The following is a 26,251-nucleotide window of genomic DNA, read 5'->3' on the forward strand; positions in this document are numbered from 1 at the left end:
GACAAAAAACGGCAGCCTTCTTCTTCACAGAGAAGTATCTCCCAAGAGAGTCTTATTTCGCACACAAGAGATACAAAATAACACCAAGAAATAATTAAACCTCTACGAAACACCAAATAACAACTTCCTACGCGTGTTGTTGAACAAATGATGGTTATGAGAGTGGATAAAGAACACTCCAAAATCCTTCAAATAATAATCAGCACACACTTCTGCTTCTTCCAGAAATATCGCTGTTTAAAAATACGTTTTCAGTGAAGATCTCAGAGATAAGTTATACCATATGAATGAGCGAAGAGAACCATCAAAATAGAAAGAAAGCCCAGTGACTAACTTAAAGAAACGTCTGGTTACTAACACACATACTGGGGTTATTTATTTCGCATGATGCTGCGGAAGCAGGGGTGGGTACCTTCAAGTTATTGTCTCGCCAACTGCAGGAACATTTTTACTTGCCTTAGCGTTAAGTGGCATTCTTCAGTTAACACTCAGGCTAGTGGTCCTCCCAGAGTTAGCGTTAACTGACATTCTCCAGAATTCTGTCATGTCTACGTTCTGATGGTTCGAAAGAAGCGATCGATATCAGCCTAAACATGATAATTCTCCATTTTTCATGCAGAAAATCTTAGTTGTTATAACAACTTGGAGAAGGAACTTAAGGAAGAAGTAGAAAGTACGTTGAAGCCATGATACATCATTCTGGTGTCAAATGAGCCAAAACATCCTGTTTTTAAGTACGCCTCATCAAAGGAAATATTGTAAATATGTGACATTAGTTTCTTCGTACAGGCTGTAGATAAGATCAAACAGGAACATCTTCAAGCCACTTCAGGCCTTCGACAAGCGAGATTGTGGTCTCATTCAGGACAATGAAATTCTTTTCCGATCTAAAGAAATCATTGCAAATATTCATGCCCACAGCACGATTAGATTCCCCAACTTCCGGTTGGAGTTAGATTCTCCAACCTCCCAATTCTACTAAATGTTTTTCAACATTTAGCGGAATTTGGAGCCAGAAGGTTCGATTGACGTTTTAATAGGAGGACAGTTTTCGGTATTTGATCTTTTAAAAGTCGGGTTTGGATTTGTTGATTTTTTACATACATCTAGCTGTGGTATTGGTCGAGTGGAGTGCGAAACTAGTTTTTTGGCATACCTGTTGGTATATTTCTCACTGTGTCAACATTTAGTGAAAAATCAATAATCACACCAATTCTCTGAATGTAAATAGATCGAAACATCCACGTGGTCACATAATTTATGTAACATGGTGTACATACACACATACACGAGAAAAATGGATAACAAATCAGTGAATTTCGTTTCTATATTATATGATGAAGAGAGAACACCTTTCAAACGGGGTTCGATATCATTAAGGAAGCCACATTGCAAACCAATTTCCCACGCAACAGCTAACCAAATAAAGCCAGTCTACCTGATGTCATCGAACACTGCCAAACATACTCGGCACCACGAAAATCGATACACGGCAACCTTACACGTAATCAGAGACCTCATCTATATTGAAAACACTCAACGGGAAAATTGGGCGATAATCAATCTCGATCAGAGATTAAGCTTCTGAAAGAACGAAATATAAATGTTCATCTTGTATCTTAAATGCGTTTGGATATTAGGCCCTTACCTTCGGAGACTAAGTTATGTGCTTTAAAAAAATCACCTCTAATAAAAGTAAACTGAATCTATTGAAGACTGTATGAAATCATGAAAAAAAAAAGGTACGGTACAAACCAACATACTTCGATACACTATCCTAAAGTATCTGAAATAGCATGTGTTACAACGCATTCCATACAAAGCATCCATAAAAAATCGCATTGTTGTGAACGCTACTGTAGAATTTTTATTCCCAAACTCTCCCAGCTGTAGCTGAACACCAAAGTTTATGAATATATGCATATACAGGTTAGTGTATACATACATACACTACTTCCTTCTATTCTGAATTTTCTGTACCATTCTCTTCAACATCGTACAAACCCCAAGTGTACATGACAGGTTCTATCCGCTGTTTCCATATCCCTATTACATGATACGTAACTTTCGGAAACAGCCGCGAGTCTTGTCCATTCACTGTGAAGCAGAAGAAATTTCTTCCGCTACTATAACCTCATCTTCGTTGTACGTTGTCTACGTGTCGATTCTTATGCCATTTGGCCATGCTCCAAACTATTTAGTCAATAGATTTGTGTCTTTGTCATTTCAAATCAACAAAAGTTTTTCTAGCCTAACAGACGAGAAAAACTAAAGTTTTAGTTTTAGAAAAAAAATCATAAATCAACAGCATTAAGGATAAATTATATGCATTTTCTTAAAAGATGTGAAAAATAATAGATTGTAAATAAAAAAAAATAATTGGTTATAATTAAATTTCTATTTTTTTTTATTCTTATAATATATATTTCTTTATATATTTATATATATTTTTTTATTTTTAAAATACTGAAATACATTATTATTTTTGAAGTGTAATATCAGCGAGTATATATCACAGAAAGAAAATGAAGGAAACAACTGTTCGTCTGCTATTGAGAGATTGCGCACATGTTACGGTCCGATATTTTTAATTGGTCATTAAATGGCAGAAGTTCAAAGGCATTACGCGTCATTACTGCCTTTCATTTCCAAATAATTACTAGCAGCAGAAAGATAGATTAAGGAAATTTCTACCATTTGTAATACGTTTCGATTGAACTACTAACCTTCTAGAACGGTATCAACATTTAATAGCATTCCTTGATGACGTCATGTTTGTATGTTATTTGGAGTGCTTCGCTACGCTTGTTCCTTGTTTAAATCGTTTCTTAAAGTTGGCACAGAACATTTCCTTGGCAATTGTGCATTGCGAGTGGAAGCTGATGGTAGAGAGTAAATATTGACACACTGCTGGGATCTATTAGCTAACATTCCCAACTAACATTCTCGTACTATTACTACTTCTTCTTAACTACCATTATCTCAAAGCCTGAAAGCTACTTCTCGGATATCTTCTGTTTTATTTTAGTCTAACGCAATATTTGCCCAAAGTTAACAATTACTTTCGCTTTGAAACACTTTGAGAGACATTCCGGTCTCCTCAAAATAGCCTTTTTGAGAAGTATTTATTTCAAATAAGAATTTATCTTAGTGCAATCATGTCAAGCGAAATCATCAAAGAAAAAAATAAGAGGACAGTTGGTAACTGCAATTTTCTTTACGATACTGTCCGTTGCGGCCATTTTGTAGCAACAAGTAGGGAACTGTTAACTGCAGATTCCCACTAATCACAAAGTATTTTGCAATCACGTGCTGGTTTAATCGTCAATTTCTTTCATTAGTGGGTAAGCTATTTCTGCACGCTCCAGCATAAATTTATTTACAGTGTAATATAAATTATAATAAAAAATTAACTGCATTAGTTTTTTTTTTTACTTTTTATTCGTTTCCTCCTGAAATTAAAAATGAATGCTTATTTTCTATATTCACTAGAGATTTTTCATATTTAGAATCTCTTGTTTTTTTATATCTTACTAATATTTCGGCATAAAAGATAAAAAGGCCATGCTCACGTTCATAAAATTGTATTTACCAGACCTTTTCTAGTGAATTGTTGACTGAATAGTGAAATAAAATTTCCTTGTCGGAAGTAAACTTGTAAGCTAAAGAGAATTTACTATTAAAAATGTCTATAAAAAATTAGGTTTTATTATTTATTATTATTTTTATTTATTTATCCTGATTCATTGATAGCCTCTAGCTCAACTATTAGTAATGGCTGAAGAGTGAAAAGCGGCTACCAACCATCTTCAAAAAAATAGTTAGGACTGAATTAGCTTCGTCTACTCCTGCCCATACTATAAAAAAACTATGAAAGGACTCAACGAGTGAGGGCCTTCTACTCTACTGTTTAATCCTCTAACCATATACGACACTACTATTACCACCATCAACGCCATCTACCGTCCTCCACAACCAGCAACAATAAGCACTTTTTGTCTGAAAATTGCGTATGTTCTCATGGCAGATTTGTCTGTTCCCTGAATGAAAAACCAGAGGTAAAAACCTGATACCTTCGTATGAGGTCGGCTGACTCACCTTCAATGGGAAAAGCCATTAGAAAAATCCCTTATGAGAAGCGAACTCAGGTGTTTTTCTAATCAAACGGCACAATGTCCCGGAAATTAGTTTATAATTACTGGGTTTTTTTTGTTGTTGTTAAAATATAATAAATAAATATAATATTTAATTTTTAATATTGTCAAACTCATATATTCCCGATATGTAATTATTTTAAATCAGGAGCCCAAAAGGAGCCCAATTGGGACCCGCATTTGCTATGACCTCAGCTGTTTATAATAATATTCAGAATTATTTTTACGACTTTTCGTAAGTATGAAGTGTTCTAATATTATCAGCAATAAATAAATAATATCTTACTAATTTATTTATTAGTAAGATATTATTAATTAATATAATAATAATAATAATAATTAAGTAAATAAATTTAAATAAATTGATGTTTATTTATTCAGTACACGATATTTAAAATGAAAGATCTGTCTCTCTGAAACTAAAATTTTTAATTATAAATTCTGATGTTTTATATTCAGAAAGCTTTATAAGCGCTTGTTTTAGACTAACATGCGCATTGCAATAAATATTCAACTCAAGTTTCCATACACATACAAAACTCCATTCATGGACAGAAAGTCCACAAAGCGCCCTCTAACTAGAATTCCACATTTTCTTCGGATTACCACATTTCAGAATATTTGAAAAGGGAAAAAAAAAATTAGTATACCTTGTTTCCAATTTTTTTTTTTCCTAAGAGCTTTTCGAAAATAAGGAAACCGATATTTACGTATAAATTGTTAAAGAATACATACTTTTTTTTTTATTCAGCTATAAAGAAATTTATAAAATCACTGGATATCTAATGTTGAAGAATGCGAATGAAATAAACTAAAACCTGCTTTTGAAAATACTTATGGGAGTTCAGACGTTTTCACAACTGAAGTGCGACATCTGGCGGAAAACAAGTAAAGAGAACTTGTGAATTATTCAGTAGAAATAAATAAAGCATTACTTAAAAATGTTGTCCGTCTAAATCAGATATAAGAATGCCCACCGATTGTAGGTCTCTCCTTGGCATTTTGCCAAGAATAGTCGATTCATGCTGAAGGGGAGAAAGAAATGAAGGATGTACGAATTGGTCGCCAACATGCGAAATCACGTGCTTTCTTGTCTGTTGCTGTGCTAGCATTATAGTAGCTTGATTTCTGTTGTCGCTTTTTTTGCATTATTTTTTTTATCATTAATTTGTATGATGGATCCAGTACAGTCAACAAGTTCTGTTGTTAAACATTTCAGTAGCTCTTACAAAAAAAATATTGAATAATGCGCTGACATTCTGCGAAAAAGAAAAGCATTTGAGAGCAATAAGACGTTTCAGGGAGGAGAAAAGACCAATTGTGTATCTAGATGAAACTTGGATTGATAGTAATTTAACATATGGAAAATGTTGGCAGTCTAAAGAAGAATGTGGAGTGCTACAACCGGAAATGCCATCGCGGCGCATAATAATTTTGTGTGCGGGTCGAGAAATGGGTTTTTTTATCGAATTCAAACTTACTATACGAAGTCAATTCAACTATGGAGATTACCATGGGCAAATGAATTCTACGATCTTCGAAAAGTGGGCGGAAGAAAAACTGATTTCAAAACCTTTCTAAAAATGCTGTTGTTATAAGTGATAACGCTTCATATCACTCTATTCGATTAAACAAAGTTCCAAATTGGTCTAATGAGAAGCAGGTTCTTATGGATTGGCTCTGCAAATAACATTTCTCATTCCTCAGATATGCGAAAAATTAAATTGCTTAATTTGGTCAAAAGAAACTCGCCCACAACTAAACTATTTAAATTCAACACGATGCTCAAAGAGCATAGATTTCTAGCTTTGAGGCTACCACCATATCACTACGATATTAATGCTATTGAGTATGTTTGGCTAGAAGTGAAAAGTTTCATTCGCCATCGCAGCGTAACTGTGGATATTGACATGTCGAAACTTTTTAAGCGTACAGAACAGGCGATTGAAAGTATTACAGTTCAAAACTGGGGAAAATATTGCTCTCATGTCACCTCAGTGGAAAATATGCATTGGGACAGAGACGGAATTATCGAAGAATTATGCGAACCTTTCGTGATCAGTTTAAGTGAAAGTGATGGCGATTCGGACACCGATTCAGATGACTCCGAAGATTAAAAGAATTTGATAATGGTATTTTTTTCCAACATTGTTTTGCATGAGTTTGTTAAAAGAGTCACAACAAGTCATAAATAATTAATCGGTTTAGGACATTAAAGTGTCTCAGTTCTGTAAGTTTAGAATATCTAAGTTCATTTGAAAAATTTTCTGTTTTTCCGTGTAATTATTTTTATTTTATAGAAATCTTTCTTAATAATAAACTTAGTTAAATTTTTGTTTTATGCTATATCTTTTTTAATTTTGTTAATACTCTACTACATTTTTCCAACTGTTATACAAGCAAAATAGTTATTCCACTTTAAAAACTATAATGTTCGTAAAAGAAAAGCTAAATTTTCCGACCTGTAATAATAAACAAACTCATCCCAGAAGACAGAGTGATTACCCTATTATCGGAATGGATTCTCCTTTTTCTGACATGCGCAGAAGTGTCGAAGGATCTCTAATCGGTGGGCGAACTTATAGTAGCTGTTTGATTGCTTTCTAAGAAAAATACTGCACATAGTAGAAGAAATAAAATAAAACACATTTCATTTTTTATCGCATTCTGTACTGAGTTAGAATTTTCTCTGTTTAATTAATAAAAATTTAAAAATAAAAATAAAAGCTTTCTTAATGAAAATATGTTTACTGAACCATTAATGTGTCTGCTGCTAGGAAGGCATTTGTACTATTTTAAATTAAAAATCATGTCGAATTTCGACAAAAATGTAAACATAAAATGCTTCCAAAGAATGTGAAATAATTCAGCTATGTTAAAAACAAGTTTAATTACTTTTATGAGATATATATGTATGCACTTCAAACCAAATAGCTATTTTAAGATGTAATTATTCCCCGCAGTCATTTGATATCCAATTATATCAATCGTTAACACTGACCAGAGCGCAGAACGATAACCAGTTATGGATCTATTCAGTAATTTAATTATAATGCATTATTTTACAGGAACAACTGGCAAGACGGAACTAGCGAGAGAGAAAAAAGAAAGAAAAAAAAAAGAAAAAAAAACATCTTGTGTTTTATGAAAACATTTCTGTAATTAAAGTAGAAGAACCGAAAATGTTATTTTCTTATTCTGGTGTATGTAAGTACACTAGCATCTGAAGTTTGATATTAAATACGCAAAAATTGCAGGTGAAGATGAATTAAAAATAAAAGTCATGAATCTGATTCGGTAGCAATTTAGTTTTGGAATAAGAGGGGTCTTAACATACAATATACGCGAGTTATTTCAAATGTTATTCCCCCCCGCCCCGAACTCTATTATTAAATCAACAAAATATATTTACAGTATTTAATAAAAAAAAAAGCATTCTCTCTCTCTCTCTTTCTTATCACTACTACTCAGCATGCAGATCCTCTTTGCATTTCTGTTAGTAAATATTTCTCTTGATAGGTTTCATAAGTCAGGACATTTCGGAAGGAATCTTGTGAGTGGTGGTGAAGAGTTTTATATTATTTTTATTATTTCATATTATTTTCATATTTTTTGTATTTATTTAATTTTTTTAAATAGTCTGGAAGCCCTGTTTTAAAACCAAACGTGCCTCCAATAAGTAGAGTGGTGAGGTCACACCTGGCGATGAAATTCATCTCCTGCCAAAAATTTATTTCTATCTAAACCTTAATTTATAACCTTTTTCACCGATCTTCTTCCAACAAGATCTTAAACATAAGTACCGATTGTATCATCCGTTAGCTGTCGATGGCGTCATTTAATACTTGTCGGAGACTTTCAGGGAAGTGAGACCCCCACCAAGACAATGTACTGCATCATCCCCACAAACTTCACGTAAAGTATTGCGAAACTCAGTTGGATGATTTCAAGTGAGGTTGCAATTTTAATGTAATGATTTTTCCCTTTCAGTCCTTTCCGATCGTAGGTGACTTTGTAGGCATTGGCCACCAACATTGGGAGGTAGTTCACCATTACCCCCCCCCCCCAATTTTCTGGACCGACATATGGCTGGGACTTATGCCGAAAAACCCGAATTTCCCGGTTAAAAAAAAAAAAAAATCTTCCTCCGTATGAGACCGGTTAATTTACATTTAGTCGAAAGAGACCTGATAAAGGTTCCTCACTTCACCGATGGGAATCGAAGCCAGATCTTTCCGGCTAAAGGGCTGACGTAGATACGGAGGCTCCAATTATTTTAATGTACGAGAGCTTATTATTCGTGATATCCGACCTGTGTCAGATCCTTCCTCCGTCTTGAATACATATTATCGTTAAAGTATATAATTCAATTATTATATACAGTAGAATAATTAGGTAGCCTCCGTAGCTCAGTCGGTCTTCTTCGGGTACATCAATATGCATTGTAGAGCCGAAATAATCTTCATGTCTACCGTCGAAGTAACTAAAATATTTGTAGCATAATTCCTACGCCTTTCTCAGCAGGCTTGGGTGGCCATATAGAATTCTCAAATATTGCCGCAAAGCGTGCAAATGTTCTATCGTTGTTGTTGCTATTATTTTATTTATTTGTGAAAAATTTCTACCATTATGTGACTGTAGATTGGGAAAGAAAAAGTTAACTCTTCAATTCCAGCAAAACTATATGACAATTCTGTAGATATTTCAGACGATTTTAAAGTGAGTTGATGTTTATGAAGGATAAGTGTGTGTGTGGGGGGGGGGATTGTTCTGGAAAAAAAAAAGGTTGTTAACATTGCCACTCAGCAAAGTCGTATAGCACGCTACTGAACCGCACTCAAATACAGCGATGATGAAAATAGGACTTCGTCTGTCTATAAATTTTCAAACCTTAGAGCTAAAAGAGCACCCCTTTTCAGAATGAAAAGATCGTAGATGATTTATTTTTTTATCGAAAATTAAAAATTTGAGATATAGCAGCCAAATATTACAACATACTTAAGAAGCTATATATGGGAATGTCGATGATATCAAACTGGGGTGCAAACATAGCCAGGTTGAAGAAACACGAGGAGTGCGCCAAAACATGTCATGATTATTAATCTCAGACCAGCGCTTTAGAAGTATCCTTTGTATGAAGAACAATATCCTATTATTATCAAAAATTATGACCAAAAATTGTTTCGCGGAACTATGATGACGTCCTGACCATAGTCCCATGAAAGCATAATACGTAACTCTGCATAATGAGAATAATTCCTAAAATTAATATAAAGGCTGTAGAGTGGACTACGTATAATCTCTGGTGGAAGAATCAAGCCAGATGAGAAGCTTGGAAATATGCCAAGTGTTTTTCACCAAACAATATCATATGACGTTATCTCCTGTTACGGTAATTGGATTATCAGTCGCCAAAATATTGTATCTGAATCTCAGCTCTTAGACGCATTTTTACTAAACCTGGAAACTCACACACCCCGCTCCGCTAACTTTGAAACACGGCCAATGAAATCTCACGATCACTGTAATTCACTGTGATGAGGAGAAGGGGAAAGAAAAGTCCGAGAAAGGTGATTACAGAAAATTACTCTATCGTTTATACTTCTTTTTCCTACACTTTTTTTGTTTCATAGAGAAAAAATTAAGACTTTAAATTCTTATTTGAAAAAAAAAAAAAAAAAAAAGCGATGACCTAAAATATGCAGTACTCGATTTTCTTCTAAAGTCTATATTAGCTCATGTGATATTAAATTGTTTCTCGTGATCATGGAAAACAATATTAATATGTCGCATCTCAATATCGGCAGCACGTGATCGAATTATAATTTGTTTTCTGTATGATCTGTAATGGCCGTTTCCTCATGTAAAGTTATTATTTTATTTCCGAGAAAATATGATTTCCAACAAACAGTGTTATTTTCCTAGATGGCGCCACAGTTCCTTTGCTCATTTTCCACGAAATAGTTTGTGACAAACAATGTAATCAAACAGAACGATTTCAATGAAAATGAAAACTTTAATATCTAGAAAAATCATTATTGTTTCTTTAGAATCCAAAGAAAAAAAAAAGCGTTCTTTTACTATAAGAACTTCAAAAGATATGTATTTATTTATAGTGCCTTTATTACATAGTTTGAAAATATAGCATAAAAGAAGAATTTTTCATGTCATCAATAAAGTGCATCGCTCTTAATAATGCTATGGTAACCAAGAATCAATCTATATTTGATGTGATTTCTGAAATGGCTTGTGAGAATGAAAACAATTCTTTTTGCTGTCAATTAAATAGATTATTTTTCCGAAAATCATTCGTAGTCAATTATAAAGCAGATATAAACAATTCTTTGTTCTAACCTTTACTGGAATTCTAGTATCTAGAGATATGTGAGGATGTAGTTGTGAGTTCTGATTGTCTAGGAATAAATTGAGGTAGCAAAGGCGGCGGTTTGTTATGCTTGTTAAGTGTGTATCACCAAGCCACTTTTGGTTGTTATGCATAAAGTCAAAACATCAAATAGGACACAGGTGAAATCCTAAAATACGTTTTTCATTTATTTGTCCGTGCAACAGAAAAACGGATTGGCTAGAGAACACACCTGCGACTCACACATATTACAGAAGCCCGAAATGTAATACGGTATTGTGTAATAGTTAACTATTATACTTGCGTACTATCCGCTGTTTATAATCATGATTCCTATTATCTGATTACATGAAAAGCCAAATACATGAATACCAATTAATTATGAACGAATGGGATTGTGTTTCGAGCTTCTAAATTTTTGTGAGCTCCTATATAAAGACCACACAATTCTAAGATAAAATTTAATTAGTTTTACGTTCCTTTGCGAGTTACGCACCGTCATATAAATTTCTTTGGAACCTTCACTGTAATAAAGGTGGAATAGCATCAGCAGTCAAAAACTGGTTCAACAATGGACACGTGAAACCTGGAAGTATCACGTTTGAAACATAACGGGAAACATATCCAAGGTGCATGAGATGTTGGATAAAATATGAAAAGATAGATAACGAGTCCAAAACTATCAATAAGTCAAACGCTTTCAAATTTAAATATACGTAAAGAAAGAGGAATCATAAAGTGTATCTCGTTATCGCATTGACCTCAACATCCATTCTCATTACCTTCATTATCCAGTAGTATTCTGTGTCTTTAGACGTGTGTTCATGTAGTTAAGGTCTGTGTACATGAGAAATTGGATGAAATACTAATTGGAAGGACTCAACAATTTGCAGCAACTCAACAAATTCAACAATCAACAAGTGAGGTAGGGCAGTGACTATACGGCGTCTATGGATGTCAAATTTGGAAAGATAAAAAAAAGAAGAGTCCCTGAACAACGTGCCTTACGGAGGTCAAAACGAAAAGCACCTCACAGTAACGCACGTTAGATACGAAGTTGCTACGGCAAGTATTTAACTAAGATATCTAAAATGAATTGTCCAATTATTTTTCTGCATTCCCATCAAACATCGCACTCTGTTAGTTCTTACATACTTCTTAACGACATTATGAAAATATAATTTATATGAACAATATCTGCAATTACTGCCCGCCTTGTTTTCTTTATACAGTCTCGACGACGTTGTCCTACTAACGACCACTATGCGATGTCTCAGAGTAAAACAAGTTTGACACTGTCATTAGCCATCACTTCGATGCCACCTTCTCTTGATGTTTGGTATTATATTTTCTTCCTCTTAACAAGACCAACACACACGCATTAGGATTCCCAAGACCATCCTGTTAGCAACTTCCAGCACGTTCGCAATTCAATAAACCGTCGAACTGTACACACAAAGGTATAGATATAAATCAAATCACTTAACTCTTCTTAGCTACACTTCTTTGGTCACTAGAAGTTTTCTTCTACATCTTGAGAGACGAATGCTTACAAAAAAAAATGAGATTTTACTTCTCAATACACAAGACGAAACCAGAGAATAAAGATCACATTTGGCATCCCTCGAATCCACAAAAAACAGTGCTGGATAGTGAGAGAATAGAACGAAAACAGAAAGACTAAAAGTCAGTTAGAGTGGTGGATTATTCATTGAGAAGCAAAACAGTCTTTGGAACTTCAGTCGTAAATTCAGAAACTTGAGTTCATGCCTTAGTTAACCAGCTTTGCAAGCAAGAGACTGATTGCATAATTCGAAATTACAATTCCGAGCATATCAGAACTGTTTCCCTACAAAGAAAAAAAAATCCATCTCTAATACGTTATAAGCTCTTGTAGTTATAGATACCGCATAGTTGATCAATATATATATCACAGTATTTCTATAATGAAATGCCGGATATTGTCATCAACAAAACATTGAACAGGAATTGCTGCCGAAAAATATTTCGTTAAACTGAAGGAAGAAATTAGCAGAAAGCTTCCGAGATTGGGCGAGATTAGAAGAGCGAAGGACGCTAGCAACACTGTGTTTACCACAGTGTCATATTGCTACGCGCAAGTATATGCACGTCATGGTGAGATGCGAGCAATTAGCGTAATGTGGCACTGTCCATCGCGCAGTTCCACTGTTGTTTATATGCAGTTTGCGCCAGTAGTAGAGTGTTCGTAGTGCTTATCGTGTTTACTCCGTCTCTTTTAATATTTGGACATTACAATTGAAGGATTTAATTGTAATGTCCAAAAATTGTAAATCCATTCCTTTAATTACAATTAAAGGAATGGATTTTATTTTTAAGTAATTTTGAATTATACTAAACTGTATAATTTTATCGATAATAAACAATATTTTTTCATGTTTAATTTTAACATAATTTTGATATTTTATCCAAACACGTATACACGTTACTTACGGTGTGTATGTATAATTCGAAAGTTACACCCCCACGATTTCAAGCCACGAGCCCACTGCACTTCAACATCAGCTTTTCAGATGCTTTTCGATTCAAAAGTAACCACTGCTATTCAAAAACATGGCTTGACCTAGTCTGGCATTCTCAACTTGTAATGCAGTAAGCAAAAGTTCTGAGACTAGCAGAAAAAATGTATAATGTTGAGTCCACTATACCACGATGTTAATCTTCCTCTAGGACAATCTTCAGCGTACAATGAAATTCTGAAATGTCAAACACAGAAACCGTAAAACAGACCCCCTTTGACATAGTTACATATTGAATAAAAAAATAAGAGGAAGATTGGCGCGAAATTTTTTTAAAAAAAAGGAGAAATTTCTTATGGGCACAATGAAAGCTAAAAACGGACACAAGCAAATTGATATTTTATCATGACAACGCGCATGCGTATTCAGTCTAACTTGTGCTAGAAGTTTCAGCACCAAACAGTACCTCATTAGATGATGCTGACATGGCTAAACAAACGCGATGCGGGACCTTTGATCGATACGGAAAACTGAGTTTGAAAGATTCTTCTGGCAGTGGCGAGAAACAAAACGTGCACGCGCGCGCGCGCGCGTGTGTGTGTGTGTGTGTGTGTGTGTGCAGCCCGTGGATTCTCTAAGAAAATGATTTCCGTTTTCACGGGTAATCTGTTATGCTTCTATTATTTATCGTTAAGTCCGTAATCTTTGGCCATTAACTAATAGCTTAAGCATATTTATATAAGTGGCACTTTTTTAATTATTACTTTCAGTGACTTCCCATACTTGTTTAATATAATTTTACATGTTAATTAAGTAAATTAACTTGCTAACTATTCCATTCAATAAACAAGCAACTGAAATGCTTGTGAAAAAAAAAAAAAAATACTGTCCTTCAGGCAGCAGGCATTTTTTCTCCCTCAAGGTTACTTCAGGCAGACCTTGAGGGAGAAAACATCGAATGGCGACTAAAGGTTGTAACCTACACTAACACACGCGCCGAGTTTGATACCTTACCTAGAGCAAAGCTCTCGCACGCACGAACACACGCGCGCTCGAAACAAGGCACTATGTTAGCATACTGCACAAGAAAACAGTCAATCAAACTAGACCTTGAAATAATAACATTGCCAATATGTAACTAAGATGAAAAGCCAAACGGTTTTTTTTTGACCGAGCTTGCGCCACCTTTGCATCGAGTTGCCTTGGTTTGGTACTACCAAGTGGTCACTTACGCTTGGATTCGCCGATAGTTCGTCGGCATAAAACGTTTAGATCATAGTTTTCGATCTTAGAGTTTCGCATACTGGCTGAAAAACAATAAGAGATTTTTATCCCCTTAATTTATTGCCAATATGTTTTAAAATTGAAATGAATGCTGTCACATAGAAATGTGAGCTATTAAGAGGTACTGTCCAAAAGTTGGGGAATTTGACTATACTGTAAAAAAAACTTTTAAAAAATATCAACCAGTAATTCAAACAGCCAGTTGTAGTACGCAGAGGCGGCTCGTGCACAGGTACTATGGAACTGCAGCACCCCCAATTTTTCTCGATATATAAATATATTTATTAATTTATCTATATTTGCTTGTAATATTTAATTTTATCAGGAGGGCGAGGGACGCCAGCAGCACTGTGTTTATCACAGTGTCATATTGCTACGCGCGCAAGCATACGCACGTCATAGTGAGATGCGAGCTATTAGCGTCATGCGGCACTGTCCGTCGCGCAGTTCCACTGTTGTTTACATGCAGTTTGGGCCAGGTAGAGTGTTCGTAGTGCTTATCGTGTTTACTCCGTCTCTTTAAATATTTGGACATTACAATTGAAGGATTTAATTGTAATGTCCAAAAATTGTAAATCTAAATCCATTCCTTTAATTACAATTAAAGGAATGGATTTTATTTTTAAGTAATTTTGAATTATACTAAACTGTATAATTTTATCGATAATAAACAATATTTTTTCATGTTTAATTTTTATTTTAATTTTTAACATAATTTTGATATTTTATCCAAACACGTATGCACTGTACTTACAGTGTGTATGTATATTTCGAAAGTTGCGGCACCCCCACGATTTCAAGCCACCAGCCGCCACTGTGCGTGCTACTAGTACGTACTATTCAAATTCCCCGTATATTTAAGTAGCACCTCATATGCTTTTTGTTTTTTAACGCTATGCCCGGATTCAAAATTATAAAATAAAAACTAGGTACATAAAAATATTCCAAAATATATTTCACTGTCTGGAGTTTTCAGGACACAAATACTTTGGCATCTTTTGACATTTATGTTTTTCGACGAATTATTAAAATTTATTAAGAAAGCATGAAACTTAATCTTCTTACGAGCATGTTTGTCTTCTCTTCATATGTGTGTCTTTAAGAATATCGAATTACCTCATGACAAGCGTCTTCTTCGTCGTGTTTCAACCAGGCCTAAGTTGTGACCGGTTGAAAAGTAACTCCTCAGAAAAAAAAAGTTACTGTAAACGCTATTCTGTATTTGAAATTTCTGAAAAGAAGCACGCTGTGTTATAAAGAAGTTCCATTATAAAGAAAGAAGTTACTGTAATTGCGAGAGATGTCAGGAGGGAAGTTGATTCTTCTCAACTCCTGCATAGATGATCAAGGAAACTGCCAAAAATTCTTCCATTTATAAGAACAGTTGACTTCATGTCTACTCTGAGATTATACGCAATATTCTATTACATCGTACAGGACCGATGCAGACCTGTATTCACTCGTTCCAAAAACTATAAATAAAGTTTACTAATTGAATTCTAGTCACATCGCTTTCACCTCAGCTCTCTCAAAAACCTGGAGGCGATGATCAACAGTCAGCATTTACAAAACCTGGAGGTTTAGCAATTAATCGCCATTCATCGACAGTGGTTCTTCTAACAACACTTTTGAATACAAATAAGCTTGGAAAAACTCCTCTGGTCGCTCATAACATTTCCCCTGCAGTTGGTCAGGTTGGGAATAGAGGTCTATTGAGCAGGCCATCTTATGTTTGCCTTTTGGCAGTTTCTCTTATAACTTATAAGTCGAACGATTTTCCCCACACATGCCAAAATGTTCCAAATAATAAAGAGATTGACGCTGTTATTCTGATAGCAACTTCAATCTCTTTTCTATTTCTCTTCTTCTTAGACATCCCAAACTTTAATACATATTTTAAACACTTATCTTCTACCGTTCTCCAGTGGGATGCTACCTCGATGCTACCAAAAAATAGTCGTACTATATTTTTTTTACGAGAAAGACCTTATTTCACTTTCCTTCTTCTTCTTTGAGTGCCGTCTCCTCTCAGAGGTCGGCGACCACCTTGGCAAATTTTGAGAGATCCTCAGCCACTCTGAACAGTCCCTCAGCGCTGATGCCACTGTCTGATGTCTGCCAGCCAAGATTTTCTTCGTCTTCCTTGTCCCCTTCTTCCATTTATCTTCCCTTTTATAATCAATTGAAGTATCTTATATTTTTCATTACGAAGTACGTGACCAAGATATGCGGTTTTTCTTCTTTTTGTGGCATGTAAATGTTCACGTGATTTCCCCGTTTGTTCCAGTACTTCCTGATTGGACGTTTTTGCTGTCCATGGGATTTTTAACATCGTCTGTATAACCACATCTCAAAGGCTTCAAGTCTTTTTATTGATGTTGTCTTCAAGGTCCAAGTTTCTGCACCGTACAGCAGTACAGATCATGCATAGCATTTAACCATGCGTACTCTAAGCTCTAAATTGAAATTGCGGTTACACAGTGTTGATTTCATCAGGATAATATTTTTTCTTGCCATTTCAATTCTTTTATTTCCATTTCTGGATTGCATTCTTCATTTAACCAGCATCCGAGATATTTAAACTTTATAACTCTTTCTATGTGTTTCCCGTTTAAAACAAGTGAAGAATTAAGAATTGATAATATTCAGATCTTCAGTGAAGATCACGCTTCTCTTGTTGGGTTGGCTTTTCTTCCGTCAGCTTTAGAATATTGTTCTTTTTTTGCGATGGTTATCCAAAACTATTCTAAAGAACGCAATACAGTTAATAGGATGCGGAACCGGCCACCATCATTCTTCCATGTTCTTTACAGCCAGATTCAGCTTCACTGTCAGCATCCATCGACATGTCCAGATTCAAACTTAATAGACCAATTTCTAATAATTTTTTGTGTTTCATTTGTCTCCACCATCTTCTTTTCTCTATTCATCCCAAGAGTAAAACCACAAATCTCTCAGAAAACCATTAAAGCAACGATAATCCCAAACAATTGTGGTGAGTTAAACTCAGAGAAGCAGTAATAAGAAATTCTTTGCACAGACACAAGTTCTGTACGCATCTACCAAGCCTTCTTATTACGGTCATCGGTCCGTGAAATATGCCGAGTTCACATATCGATAGTCACCGCACAATATTAATATTAGTAACCTTATCAGTTTCTTCTTGGATAAACTCTTAGTTTGCAATACAGTTTACAATGCACAATTATGTGCATTTTTTCCTTCGTTAGGCTGTGTGTGTGTGTGTGTGTGTGTGTGTGTGTGTGTGTGTGTGTGTGTGTGTGTGTGTGTGTGTGTGTGTGTGTGTGTGTGTGTGTGTGTGTGTGTGTGTGTGTGTGTGTGTGTGTGTGTGTGTGTGTGTGTCATAGTTTCCCTCATAGAAATGGAACTCATTAATTCGGATGTAAGCTTTCCATAACTTTCTCTTTCAAATAAATATTAGTACGAGAGACAGATGTTAGTTAATCTGTCTCTCGTACTCTAGCGATCGAGAGGTCATATTCTGGTAAAGGATAATACGAGTATTAACAACTAATGAGTGACATATTTACAACGGTCTAACAAATCTTCCTCCTTTCATTCCTTTATCAAAACAAATATTTGTCTTCTTTTTTTTTTAGTTTAATATTGAAAGAGATCTCCATGGTAACGAAGCTCTAAGTGATCCATTTTGTTTTGCTAAAAGGTTGCAGGCACAACACTGTAAGTAAAACAAACCGAACAAAAACATGTAATAAAAACATAATAAGTGTACTCGGATTTCAATAATAATACGATATAATAAATACATCAAAATGAAATTACTAAGCAATATTGAGTAAGTTACTTTTCTTTCTTTTCTATAGAATACACAGTTTCGTATAAATAATGTGTTTTAATTGAGGAAGAAGAATAAAGAATTGTTTATAGATAAATACCAAACAATTGAGGCTGATTAAATAAATGCTTCAAGAATAAATTATTCTTAAAATATTTATTTAATCAGTTTAATGAGTTGCTTAAGTTAAGAGTGGAGAATAAAAGTGAATATAAACAAGTTAATTGCATCACAGCCTTTACGCCTAAATTAAAAACATCAAAATATCGCATTTTTATTAACGCATTTAGCACACAGTCCATTTTAAAATTCAGAGCACGCGATATTTTTGAATAATCGATGTTATGTACCCATAATAACGATTATTCAAATATTGTTGACATGTTAGGTACTGGCTTAGAAGGTAGCTCTGATATCTTTTCACGTTTTTATAGTTTTGCCTTCCGACGCTTTTTGTGGCGAAATGCTTATTTCTGTTCTTCAAAAGTTTTGAAAGCGATCTTGCGAAATATATTAATGACTTCCTATAACTACCTTTATCAAAATCTCAGCGAACACCCAAACACATGCATGCACGCACACAGTGAATAGACCAAAATGGTAAGATGGATGATTGACGGTAGAAGCTACAGGATTGTGTATGGTGGGGATACAGTATCCTGAAAAATAAACATGACCAGTGATGCAACTTAGGGTTCCGGTCTGGGATACACTGTTGTTTAATTTATGCATCAATGATAGACTTCAACGTTTGAAAGGAGATATTCAGTTAATGGCTGATTATGCTAAATTAGGAAGAATAATGGCAGGAAGTTCTGTTATGATGTTGACAGAAGATTTGAATAGGTAGATGCTTTGTGTTGAAAAATGGGGATAGGACTTCAGTGTTGCTACGTGTAAAGTTATGCACATGGACCAGAGAGGCTGGAATGAGGTTTATCATTCTGGAGGAACCTTGCTTAGGGAGGTGAAACTAGGAATTTGTTGATCTTGGTGGATAGGAAGTGAAGGTCTCGGGACACATAGCAAAAGTTGTAAAAGTTACCCAGAAAGCTGCTCTTGTAATGTGGAGAACAAGTACCGATAAGGAGGTGATACTTCCACTGTATAAGGCACTAATGACCACATCTGTGCAGAGATCTAGCCACTTGGCAATATTTGCGATAATGAAACATTGGAGAGAATGGAGAGGCGAATAGCCAAGATGTCTCAGGACTCTGTAATGTTGATTATGAGAACAGCTTGAGAGAATGTGGTTTGCAAAGCTCGGTAGACAGGAGGAGGAATGATATGATGAGGTATATAAGTTGGTAAAAGGGCCCCCATCATATACACACGTGAGAATTATTGCACAAAGTAATGGGTGATGTGAGAAAAAGAAGTCGTTCCTTGAAACTGTACGAAGGTCATGTGGGTAAGGAGCTGAAAGGAGACTCTGCATGGCGGGTGGTGAATTAGGGGAATGCATTGTCGGAGTGAGTGATGAGTGCTCCATCGCTGAATGCCTTGGCGAAGTATTGTGGTCAGCGATTGTTCAACCTCCTCCGATGAGTCTTCAGACTCCACGAAGGCTTGGAAGTAGCACTAATACTAAACCACTGTAAAGTATGTAGCGGATGGCGGATTGTATAGAGTAGTCCGTAGTAATATGCTATACAATAATAGTGCATAGTGATCTTCTAGTGCAAAATGACCCAGAGATGGATGCTGGTACTCCATGGAGGTGTCATATCATAATAACAATTGTAATAATAAGAATAAGAGTATTTAAATACAAGCTGTTTAAGGCTGCAGTGCTATGAAACTCGTCAACCATGATTTACTTAAATTCAATTTAAAAAGATATAATTTCTGAAGATATCGAAGTATCTTCGAAGAAAGTGTATCAAGAGGGGAAGAGAGAGAGAGAGAGAGAGAGAGAGAGAGAGAGAGAGAGAGAGAGAGAGAGGGAATGCCGTTGCGATGCAGCTTTTCATAACGAATGGGTAAAAATGGTACAATCTAAGCACAGTTATGGAAGAGAGATAGAACCACAGCTAAATGTAGGATTATTAGGATTATGTTAAATATTTACATGTAAATGAAAAGCCGTGCATAGGCACAGCGGAACTGCAGCACCCCAAGTTTTTTCGATATATAAATATATTTATTAATTTATTTATATTTGCTTGTAATATTTAATTTTATCATCAGCAATCCTATACACTTCTCTTATTTTGTATAAAAAATAATAAAAATCCATCTTGTAGCACTTAGGAGGGCGTAGGAAGCCAGCAGCACTGTGTTTACCACAGTGTCATATTGCTATGCACGCAAGCATATGCACGTCATAGTGAGATGCGAGCTATTAGCGTGATGCGGCACTGTCCTCCGCACAGTTCCACTGTTGTTTATATGCAGTTTGCGCCAGTAGTAGAGTGTTTATCGTGTTTATCGTGTTTACTCCGTCTTTTAAATATTTGGACATTACAATTAAAGACATAACATTTGTTATTGTTTTTATTTTAGAACATTATTGGGGTTATGAAAATGGATTTTATTTTTAAGTAATTTTCAATTATACTAAACTGTATAATTTTATCGATAATAAATAATGTTTTTTCATGAAAAAACATGAAATTTTTTGAATTATATCAAACTGTATAATTTTATCGATAATAAACAATATTTTTCATGTTAATTTTTACCATAGTTTTGATATTTTATCCAAACACGTATACACTGTACTTACAGTGTGTATGGATATTTCGAAAGTTGCAGCACCCCCACGATTTCAAGCCACCAGCCGCCACTGATCCACGTACAAAAACTGGATGGCGACAACTCTGTTTATCCAACACAAAAGCACCAGTGGAAGTTGCTACTGCTCTCTTTTATCCACATTACTTGCTATCAAAATTAGAACTGTTCCATTCCACAAAGAATAGTCAAATTTCCTCAAAGAACGGGAAAATCTCTTCGTGTCAACGAACGTTTTGAGGTAGCAACTGTGATCGCTCAGAAGAAAAATAAAAGTCATAACTTTAGAAATCACGTTCGCAAAACATACATTTCAGTCTGTGATATATTCGAGGTTAATTTTTAAAAGCTGAATGTCTACTGGAATTAGTTGAGCACTTTAGAAAATGTAATCAAAATTCTAATAAAATAATTAGAATTTTGATTAAATTCTAATTATTATTATTTCGTTATTTGAAAAAATAATAAAATAATAATAAACTCCCGTAATTAAACTTTAAACTGTAAATCTTGTTTCCTTTTAATAATTAAAACGCGTCAAGTAAGATATTTTTCATATATTGGTATGATACTGTATGTTAATAAACAGAGGAACTAGATTTCGCAATGAGAATCGTAACCCTACTTTATAACATACAAGTTATAAACTATTTTATATAATGCGACTACTCTTTAAGGTAAAACACTAATGTAAATAGCTTTCCATCGTAATACAAGAAAATGAGTATCAGATACGCTCCTCATTGAAAGCGAGACTTAATCCTAAGCTTTGATACAAAATACGTTAGTATAAAAAAAATGTTACTTACCTACTTTTACTAGGCAACAAATTCTCCTCTCAAGCTAGCACTACTTTATTGTCGAAAACTTTATCACTGATAAGTCATTGCCACTAGATAGTGGCTACCGTTTTAATGCGATATTTTCTCCCATCTATTGTCAGATTGATCCATCATTAAACATCGAAAGAAGAATATGAGCGAACGTTATTATGTTTCTCTTCTGCAAACTGTATTTTCTTTAGCGTTTGTTTATTTTGCTATCACCACGTGCATTATTGTCACAATTTTACGCACAACACATCCAGCGCTTACCCGTTACCTGGGAAAATTGCGGTTCGCTTTATTTTATAAAGACTTCTGAATAGAGGGCGCTTTTCATGAGACGAAATTTTCTCTCTGGTGTTTGTTTTTGAGAGTATGGATAAAGAGAGAGCGTGTGTGTGTGTGTGTGTGTGTGTGTGTGTGTGTGTGTGTGTGTGTGTGTGTGTGTGTGTGTGTGTGTGTGTGTGTGTGTGTGTGTGTGTGTGTGTGTGTGTGTGTGTGTGTGTGTGTGTGTGTGTGTGTGTGTGTGTGTGTGTTCTTTAAATGGACAAGTGTAAATATCTAACTGGATTAAAAATTACAAATATTGACGTCAGTGATGAGAGCTTTTATAATGGATGTAACTTTCATAAATTAACATTAACATTAACATTTCTGGCTAGATGGGTGAAGCAAAATTGCTTTTCATATTCCCCTTTGTCTTGTAATGAAAAAACTTTGAATGGAGTGTTTGTGAGCTATATGCTCGCCCATTGAGGGCAGTGAAGTTAGTTGTGTTTAGCTGAACTTAAGATAGACTTTGGTCTTTTATATTTGTTGATTTCTGCTCCATTATATTCCGAGGCTTCCTTGATTAACGGGTTTGGATGATTACTTGTCTTGGTAAAGAACTTCTCAGCTAGATTTATGAGAAAGGAAGAGATATAAGGGATATTAACTTCTCTGTGGATCTAGGTGTTTCTTATAAACCAAGGGACATCCAGAATCTTCCTCAGGCACTTATTCTGTAATCTCTGAAGTTTTAGAATGTTTGAATTTGCGGTGTGGCTCCATGTTGGGGATACGTAAGTGATAACCGGTCGAATTACCATCTTGTAAATTGTTAATTTTGTTTGCGTGTCCAGTTTACTTTGTCTGCTGATCATAGGGTAGAGCTGTGCTTAGGCGTTGGATGTCTTTGAGGTAATGTAACTAATATGTTTGCTGAATAGGAGTTTACTATCAAGAATCACTCCAAGATATTTAACTTCAGTCTGCCATGGAATGTTTACTCCCAATAAATAAATATCCTCCATGGTATAGATTTTCTTTCTAGTAAACAATATAGCTGAGCTTTTCTAGGGGTTAACTTGGATCCTCCAGTCTGCCATCCACTTTTCTAAAGTGTGTATGCTAGTTTGTAGTCTTTTAGTTGCCAGTTTTGGGCTCAGTGATCTTGCCATCAGTGCAGTATCATCTGCATATAATGCAGTGAATGTTGTTCTTGGGTTCAGAGGGATGTCTGCTACATAGATTAAAAACAGGAGAGAGGCCAGAAGAGATCCCTGAGGTACGCCTGCCGAGATCCTGCGTCTGATTGAAACCGTTTCGTCGACCCTGACCTGCATATATCTGTCTTTCAGGTAAGAATGTATTATTTTTATTAACTTGACTGGAAAGTTAAATTTTATGATTTTGTAGAGAAGGCCTTGATGCCATACTTTATCAAACGCCTTCTCTGCGTCGATGAAGATGGCAGCTGTATTCAGTTTCCAGATGAAACCTTTAGTAATGATTTCTACCAGCTGGTACACTTGTTGAGCTGTACTATGGGCCTTACGGAAGCCGAACTGTTCATTAGACAAAATTCCTAACTTATCTGTTTCTGCTTGGAATCTTGAGAGGATCACTTTCTTTCTCTGTCACCTTTCCGAGGCTGGACAATAGGCTTATGGGTCTGTAGCTTTCGGGAAGGTGAGGATTTTTTTCCTGGATTCTTCAGTGATATGATTGTGGCTGTTTTCCATGTAGTAGGGAAATTCTGGAATCTAAAGATGGCATTTGTAATGTTGACGAGATGGACTATGGCCTTTCTTGGAAGTAGTTTTACTATTCTGTTAGTTATGCCATCCAGTCCTGGAGCTTTTTTTATTGTTTAGATGGGAGATGATATTTATCATTTCTGCCGGATTTGTAGGAGTGATATGTTTGGAGTTAACCGTGTGCTGTCTTAAGGTTGTCCTAACATGACGATGAATCTTATGCATAAAGTTGATATTTAGATTTGTATAAGATGGATTGCACTGAGATTCTAGGTTATCTACTGGTGCTTCGGCTTTCTCTTCATCTTTGTGAACTGTCCCTTTCTTGGTTTGTATAGGGGGTATGAGTTGCTTTTTGGTGCGGATTGCTCTTATGAATTTCCATACAGAATGATCTTCATTATTGATGTTAGCCAATTTGGTTTCCCATTGATGGTTTCTGTTTTTTGAAGAGCTTCTCGGGCCTGCCTGTTTAGATTGTTTAATACTGCATTATCTTGCGGGGCTCTGGTATTGTGGTATCTCTTCCTGGCTCTATTTTTTGCTCTGATTAGATCCATGATTTCTTCAGGGATACGGTTGGTTGGGTGGAAGACAGTGGATTGTCTGACTGATTCTATGGCTTTCTGAATTTATATGGTTAAGTTATTTATTGTGTCAATATCTTCCTTTTTACTGATATTGGATACTGGACCAATATAATCGGGAAGAACCTTGGCTAACTTGTACCATGGTATGAATGTGGGCAGAGGAGAGAATTGATCTGATGAACATAGATTAAGCATTATGGGACAGTGGTCAGAAGATAATTCGTTGACTGATTCCAATTTGAATTGGTATCTTAAATTTTTAAAGATGACAATGTCCAGCACATCCGAGCCACCTGAAGGGCTGAAGCGGGTGGGCTCGGTAGGGCCGCCCACAACAACAGAGTTGAGCATTGCATAGTTGAAAAGTGTGTGGCCTTTGGTGTTAGTTGATGAGCTGTACAAAGATGTGTGTTTTGAGTTGAAATCACCTGCTATTATTATGGAGTCATTTGGACCAAGTGTGGAGTCCAGATCTGTTGTCAGCAGAGGAATGCTTGGAGGGTTATAAGCAGCATAGATCTTGAGACTCCCAGCATTGAAGGTATGTACCTCCACACCGGTCACCTCCAGGTTTACTGTTTTGGGCTTGTCTATTGTATTATGATTCAAATAACTCTTAATATATATGGCTGTGCCTCCACCTCTTGTGCTAATTCTGTCGTTTCTGTACATAGTATATCCACGGATTTTGGGGTTATTAGCTGGTCTTAGGTGTGTTTCACCAATCAAGATGATATCAGCACTGTGACGAGTTGAAAATTCTTGAAGTTCCAAAATCTTGTTCATCAATCCATTTGCATTCCATGCGATTATTTTCAGATTTTTTGGTTTGAATTTATTATTCATGACAAGTGACTGTTATATTGTTTTGAGTGCCTTGCAGGAATCTCTTTCTTGAAGATGTTGAGGGGCATGTCTTGCTGAATTCTTGCAGCATAGTGGCAAGTGAGGCTGTTAAAACGGATGTCATGTTGGAGCTTTCTAGCTCGAGAGATGTAGGAGGCTTAGTTCTTGCAGCCTCAGCATATATTTTGGTCATGGTTGTTCCTTCCTTTGAGGTAGAAGGCAAGGTGTTTCGGAATGGAGGACGATTTGTTTGGTTGCTTAAAACGTTGTTACGTGGAAGAGCAAGCTTGACTTTTGTTGGTCCTCTATTTTTGGATTGGAAAGGCATTCCTTGTAGTTGGCGGGGTGAGGTCCCCTGCAGTTTGACAGCATGCTGGAGTTGTGCGCGGTTTGGTATATGTGATGGTCTGGTGTCCCTCGCAAGACTTCAAGCACCTGAAGGCTGCCTTACATAATTTTTGGGCATGTCCAAACCTTTGGTATCTATGACACTGACCTGCAGATGCTATTTTCCTAAGAGGCTCAGTTGAAATTTTGAGACCGCATACTACAGTCAGTTCATAGATCTGCTTTTGTGTGTTGTTTATTTCCACCAGCACCAAAGGCGTTTTTCTTTTATCTGATCTGAGCATTCTGCTCACTTTAACTAGGGACAGGCCCTGTCTGGAGAGATCAGTGGGCACATCTTCAGGAGTGATACCTTCAGCTGCCCCACGTAGAACAACCTTCAGGTTCTTTTCGCTGGTTAAAGTGAAGGTGTGATAAGGGACGTTAGCATTGTCCATAAATCTGGTCATCTCTCTGTAATCCGAGACAGTATTGGGTTGTATTTTGACTCCCTCATCTGAGTTTTTAGCCCATGAGAATGAGATGTTTTGTTCTCTGAGGGCTGATAAGACAGGGATCCATTTTTCCTTATCCCTTAATATGACTGGTGGTATCTTTTCTTTAGGACCATTAAGTGATTCTATCCCTGTAATTTTGGATTCTTCCACATTGGTGAAGATTTTTCTCTTTTTTTTTCACCAATTGGAACTCTGTATCTGTTTCCGAGGTATAATAACTGCTGTCTTAGGATGTGGCATCTTCCATACTTGGGGAGTGTGCAAAATCT

The 26,251-nt window shown here is 35.7% G+C and overlaps 1 protein-coding gene across 1 annotated transcript in view; it reads right to left on the minus strand.

The window, feature by feature from the left end:
* LOC150101972 (glycine receptor subunit alpha-2-like) overlaps window positions 1-21,922 on the minus strand; it is a 156,395-nt gene extending 134,473 nt beyond the window's left edge. Inside the window, exon 1 of the mRNA XM_090400027.1 lies at window positions 21,666-21,922. The gene's annotated coding sequence lies outside the window, so the exon portion shown is untranslated. The remainder of the gene's footprint in view (window positions 1-21,665) is intronic.
* Window positions 21,923-26,251: the final 4,329 nt, after the last annotated feature.

This window comes from Typopeltis vanoorti, chromosome 11, assembly GCF_054136105.1.
Source record: "Typopeltis vanoorti isolate ZY-2024b chromosome 11, IOZ_Tvanoo_1.0, whole genome shotgun sequence".
NCBI classification, from domain to species: Eukaryota; Metazoa; Arthropoda; class Arachnida; order Uropygi; family Thelyphonidae; genus Typopeltis; species Typopeltis vanoorti.